Genomic DNA, 6,000 nt, shown 5'->3' with positions numbered 1-6,000 from the left:
GAAATAAAGTGCCCTTCAAACATATTTTAGGGGTTACCAGCTGTAAGTAATTTAGCAGGACCTGATGCTGTCTTTTGAACTCCTCAATAAAGTCAGTTCATCAATACTTATAAATAAAAGAAGGTACAATATATACTGGTACCTTACTAGCTAGTGTTGAACATAAGATTATATTGTACCTTGCACCATTTAAACTAGTTGAAACAATGAGCACCCTCAGTGAGCACAGGTGGCACGGGTCTCCAAGGGAAGCTTTCAGGGCATCAGCAATTTCACTAAATGGGTCTTAGTCTGGTGATTATTTGTGGACCCAGGAAGGTTTCTACTATATTAAAAAAAATTTAAAAAATAAACCCAAGTCTGCTAATTACTGTTGTTTAGTATTAGATAATATGGTGAGAGTAACATTTTTTGCTTTAGCAGACTGCTGGGTCAGCCCTGCATTTTGGCGTGACTGCAGCATTTGCTGACACAGTTGAATTAGCAAGATCAAAGCTTGCTAGCTGCAAAACTGGGCTGGCTTACATTTGGACGTTGGTGTTAGAAGCTTGCTTAGAGTAGGTACTCACTAATGTGTTAAAGTTTTTATCCTTGATTTCAGCTGTATAACATGCTTCAGATTTATTGGTGCAGCTTCTTTACTCTGCTTTCTGTTGAAATGAGGTTGTCACCTTCACTGGTGGATGCTTGCTTTCCCTTTTGCATTTCGAGGAACATGCAGTTTCATTTGAAAGAAAGCTGCACTAAATTTAGAAAAAGAAAATCAATGTGGTAATGCTTGAGTGGATTTCACAAGATTTTGAGCACACTCATTAGTGTTTCTAGCATCATCTCTGATGATCCAGAATGGTTTTGTTTCCTAAATATTTACCTTTAGCAAAACAGCTATTCTTACTAAGCAGTCTGTTTAGCCTCATCTTTCTCAGGTGTGCTGTAGTCTTGCAGCTTGCATTGAATTAATGGCACTTGAATGTACAGCATCACTGAAGCAAATTGTTCAAAATAGAAGTTTTACTCCTTTAAATTTGATTTCTTTGCATATTAATAAAAGAGTGTAGTGGCATATGTTGATGCTTAAACTCCCTTAACTCATGAATAATGCTGTCAAACTGAGTTCCATGTAATTAAGAACCTAATAACTGTAATCATTCTCCTCTCTTTCTGTTTTCCCTCCCTGCTTTGTGGAAAAAAAAGCCCCAAACCCACACACTCCCCTACATTAATGGGCATTTTTGTATTGTAAGGTTTTAATGCTGCACTAGACAATAATTACTATTGTAAAATGTCTTTGTCTTTTAGGTAGTATACACAGAAATTTTCTTCTAAGCCATGTTTGAAAATGGGAGACATGAGACGAAGAGATCTAAGCACACACAAATACACTAAAATTATATGTTTTTTTTTTTCATTTAACACAATCATTTAAATAGTAACTGTTGCTATTTCTAAACTCTAAAGAAAATGGAGCATGGAGATGTTGGAGAAGACGTTGCTGAATCTTCCTGATGCTTTCCCTTTACAGACTTGTGTGTTGTCTTGAATGAACAAAAAAGGAAATGCAATACTGTAGCCGTTCTGTCTGTGCTCTGACAGCAGAGCACAGCTTTTCTCCCTGGCTTCAGCAACATGCATACCCCAGGAATTCTTTCCTTTCAGCAGCCTTCTTGTTCTGTGTTCAAGGGCAGAAGTGGCAAGTACAGTTAGATACTGCTGCAGTGAGTTTTTAAATTTGGAAAGGCCACTGTGTGCACTCTTTGTTGTGCTGTTTCTCTGTTGTAGCTGACTAAAACAGTAATTGGTTACACATCTGCTCTTTACTGTTACTCTGATGAAATATTTCCTGTGACTGAGTACATCTGTTACAGAAAGGTAGGTGGTGGAACTTTAATTTAACACACTGTAAAATATCCTGTGAGTTTAATTAAACTATATCTGAAATACCGGAGTACCTTTGCATTCAGCAAGTAGTAACCACCTGTGGTGTAGATGTTTTCTGGAACATCTTTTACTCCTCTACTTCTGCAGATTTATATTGCTAGAAAGGTTCTCTGGAGGCTTTGACAGATCATTGTGTGAAGTCTATGCAAATGGAGTGTTTTCCAAAACGATTGAGCAGAATAGCTCAGTATGTCTCTTAATCTCACTTCTTAGTGATACAGTACTTGTGAACTGCCACCCTTAGTGAAAATAGTTTAGTAATACAATATGCTTCCTCTTTCTCCTCCTCTCCCCTTTCTTCTCAGAAAGTACATTTATTCAGCCTTTTTTATGCTTGATTGCTAATTTTTAGCTTCATTTGATTCAGGAACCAAGATTCCAATAATTCTTGGTGGTTTTTCCATCCTACTTGGGGCATTACTGAGTAGAAGGAAGGTGACCTTAGTGAATTTTTCTTTTCAGAACTCATTTGAAACACTGGAAAGTGAAGATTAACTATATCTGGCTAATAATATGTAATGGATTGTTTTGAAGCACTTTTTTCTTACTTGGTTTCACTGGGATTTGGTGTCTAGCCTTGACTTGTGTTTATGTTTTCCCTCATCCCCCCTTTCCTCCTGTCTAGTGTGTTCTAACTACAAAAGTTTCAAAGAATTGAAAGACTTTGACTGGTTTGTGTACTACTGACTGTTTCACTAATCAATATTTAATATGGTTTTCATAGGATATGTAACATGACACTGATATTCTGGACAGGTAATTTTCATTGTTTGAAAACCTTACATAATAAGGGGAATCAGGTAACTGCTAGAAATGAGCACCTAATTTTTTTAAGCATCATATTGCCAAGGATCTGTTTTGTTAAATCTACTCTTGAAAAACCTGCAGCTTCTTACTGCTGCAATTAGAATCAGAAGAGTTCTGAAATTGTCAAACTGAAGTTAATATTTAAAGGGACACTGTCACTATTTTAAAACTGAATTGAAATCCTTGTTCTAAAAAAAACTCACTGATTATTACTCCATTACTCAAAGTTTGTAAGGCTGTTTGGTGGGATTCAGAACAATAATATTAAAGGCAGTGAAGCTATTCCCCTTAACTTCTCCTTCCCATCCTCTGTATGCACATGCCTGCTTGTGGCCTCTTTGGTTTCAGCTTTGCTGTGGCTGTGTGCACCCTCCTGCCGAGCCTGGGAACAGCTGCATGTGTGCCCTCTCCAGAACGTGCATGGGTGGTGTGTCATGCTGCTGCATGAGGAGAGGGCAGTCCCTGGCAGTGACACTGGCTGCAGGTGAAGTGCTGCTACCAAACAGAGACGGTGACGCCCGTGATTCCTACCCAGTCTGCTCCGTTTGCTCACGAGCTGCCAAAGTAGAAACTTCTACGTAGAGAACGTGAGAATTTCACTCTGTAAAGATGTAATCTCATGCGTATGACTGTGTCCCTTTAAATTCTATGTGCTAGAGTGTACAGCTGCCAAATCTGTGGGTACTGATGCCGAGTGCTGCAGTTGATTCATTGAGGGAAGGGATAGCACCCAGAGGGACCATGACAGGCTTCAGGAGTGCAAACCTCATGAAGTTCAACAGGGCCAGCTGCAAGGTCCTGTACCTTGGGTTGGAGCAGTCTCCAGTATCAGTGCAGGCTGGAGGGTGAATGGATTGAGAGCAGAGAGGGACCTGCGGGTATCAGGGCACGAAAAACCAGACATGAGGCAGAAATGTGTGCATACAGGCAATGGCACAAGAAGATGTGGACCTGTTAGAGCTGGTCCAGAGAAGAACCACAAAAGTTATCAGTATCAGTGTGCTGCAAACCTCTTCTGTGAAAAAAAAAAGCTGAGAGAGGTGGCAGTTTTAGCCCAAGAGGATTTTCTGGGGACAGCTTGTCAGGGTCTTTCAATACTTAAATGGAACTTTGGAGAAAGAGAGACTTATTACCAGGAACTATAGTGATGTGACAAGGGTTAATGATTTTAACCTAAAAGAGGATAATTAAGGTTAAATAGAAGGAAGAATTTTTTCCAGTGAGTGTGGTGAAACATGGGCACGGGCTGGCCAGAGAGGCAATGGATGCCCCACCCGTGGAAGCATTCAAGGTCAGGTTGGACAGTGCTCTGAGCAACCTGATGCAGATCAAGATGTCCCTGCCCATTGCAGAGGAATGTGACTAGATGACCTTTAAAGGTCCCTTCCAATGCAAATCATTCTACTCAAAAAAAGGATATTGCTCGGTAATGTCCTCCAAAATGAAGTAGTTTGGCAGAAAGGGCAAGTGAAACCAACATAGTTAAAACAGTGGCTTGTAAGGCATAAGCCGCATTAACATCTAGTGTCTAACAGTTCAGGAGCCACATCTGGCAGGGATTAGAAATTGGCTTTTGTTTTTTTTACACTCCTCTGCCCCCAGATCTTAAATGAAATTGTGTTAATGGATTTATGGGATTATATGTAGCTATGTGTATGGATAAAATTGTCTTAACAAATCCACCTGTGTGCACACTGATGCTTCTGGCCTTAAAATGTAATCCCAAACTGCAGAATATGGTAACTGAAAGCCATTGAAAGAGTGGTTCCCAAGGGAGCTAGAAAGCAGGGTGGAACTGGGGAGAATATATATGTGTGTGCTTGGGATCTGATCCTCTTTTGAAAAGAAATAGAAATGTGATGAGCATGGAAAACCTGTTCCTCATTCTTGACCATATGTCCATGAACGGGAAGATGCTTAGTGAAGCCCAGAAAATTGCAGTAACTGTTTATGGGATGGACTTTTAAAAGATTTTGTAGAGGAATCTAGCCACAGTGAATAGCAGAATTTAGGCAAATAAGGAACCACCCAATCGTAGTTTTTTCTAGTCTCTTTAATTTGTGAATGTAGCTATTTAGTTACTTCTGATTAATCACACATAAAAAGCTCTGATGGGATTAGGTGCAGGGGAGGACTCTGTGGAATCCAGAGGATATGAAAAATAAAATTTAGTACAGTACAGGTCACCGGTGCAACGTAAATTTTATTTTAGATTCACTATGGAATTGGTGTCAGGTTACTGGAACACAGTTCTTCCAAAAGCTAATTAAAATACCAGGTTTTTTAATAAGGATGGATGGGCATTAAAATCTTAACTAAATCTAGTCTCATTTTTGATACTAATATCTGTATCTTTTTAAATTTTCATTTTGTGATATAAAACCCAAAAGAGATTTCAAGCTCTTGTTGCTCACAGTGCTTACTGTGTTTTTAGTAAGATATGCTTTCCTTGGCTATATGATCTGTTAGAAAGCTGCAAACACCATGTCAAAGCCCTGAACTGGTTAATGCCTGCTCTTGTTAATAGCCATGGTGCTCATTCCTAGCGTGAGATCCAGCGTGTTGGCGGATCTTAAATTGGAAGTGGCCCTGGGTTTGGTTTAAATTTTCTCTGATCAACTTGTGTAAAAGGAAGCTCAGTTGCCTGGTTAGCTTTGCCAACTCTGCTCTCCTATTTCTCTGCAGATTATTGTACCTATTTTAAGTTTTAATTGTTGTTTCAGAAACGATTTATGCTGGAGAATGAATTTTTAGTTGGTTCTCATTGTACATGATTGAAAAATTTTGGGTAATCAATCCTGAAATATTTGAAATGTTTAACAACTGGTACCCCATGAAACAAAAATTAATTTCTGTTGAATGTTGGGTTTAAATTAAAAAAATCCAATAATTAAATGCTTGTAAAAATAAGATTTGACAGTAAAAAACATATTCTCCATATTTATGCAATCAAACATAATTTGATTTTTCATATATATTCTCCACATTTATGCAATAAATCAGACATAATTTGATTTTTCTTAAACAGGGGAAGCAGTAGCTCATACATGGTAATACTGTTTGGCGATACTGTCAGGTGGTGTTAGGTGAATTGAAATGCATATATTTGGCTTTATCAAGGTGACAGAAATGAACCTCATCACCAGCAGCCTGTTAAGTCAGGTGCACTTTCACTACTCTCATAAATTCATGGGCATTTTCATTATTAAGGGAAGTGAAACCATGACCTGCCAAAAATGGTGGAAGGTAGTTTTC

The 6,000-nt window shown here is 38.7% G+C and overlaps 1 protein-coding gene across 1 annotated transcript in view; it reads left to right on the top strand.

Moving 5' to 3' along the window:
- Nucleotides 1–2,062: 2,062 nt before the first annotated feature.
- WDR37 (WD repeat domain 37) overlaps nucleotides 2,063–6,000 on the top strand; it is a 40,010-nt gene continuing 36,072 nt past the window's right edge. The window contains exon 1 of the mRNA XM_039707178.1: nucleotides 2,063–2,694. The gene's annotated coding sequence lies outside the window, so the exon portion shown is untranslated. The remainder of the gene's footprint in view (nucleotides 2,695–6,000) is intronic.

Source organism: Passer montanus, unplaced genomic scaffold (genome assembly GCF_014805655.1).
Source record: "Passer montanus isolate IOZ18808 unplaced genomic scaffold, ASM1480565v1 scaffold10, whole genome shotgun sequence".
NCBI classification, from domain to species: domain Eukaryota; kingdom Metazoa; phylum Chordata; class Aves; order Passeriformes; family Passeridae; genus Passer; species Passer montanus.
Note: the sequence above shows the minus strand (reverse complement) of the source record. Positions and strands in the feature narration are given on the sequence as shown.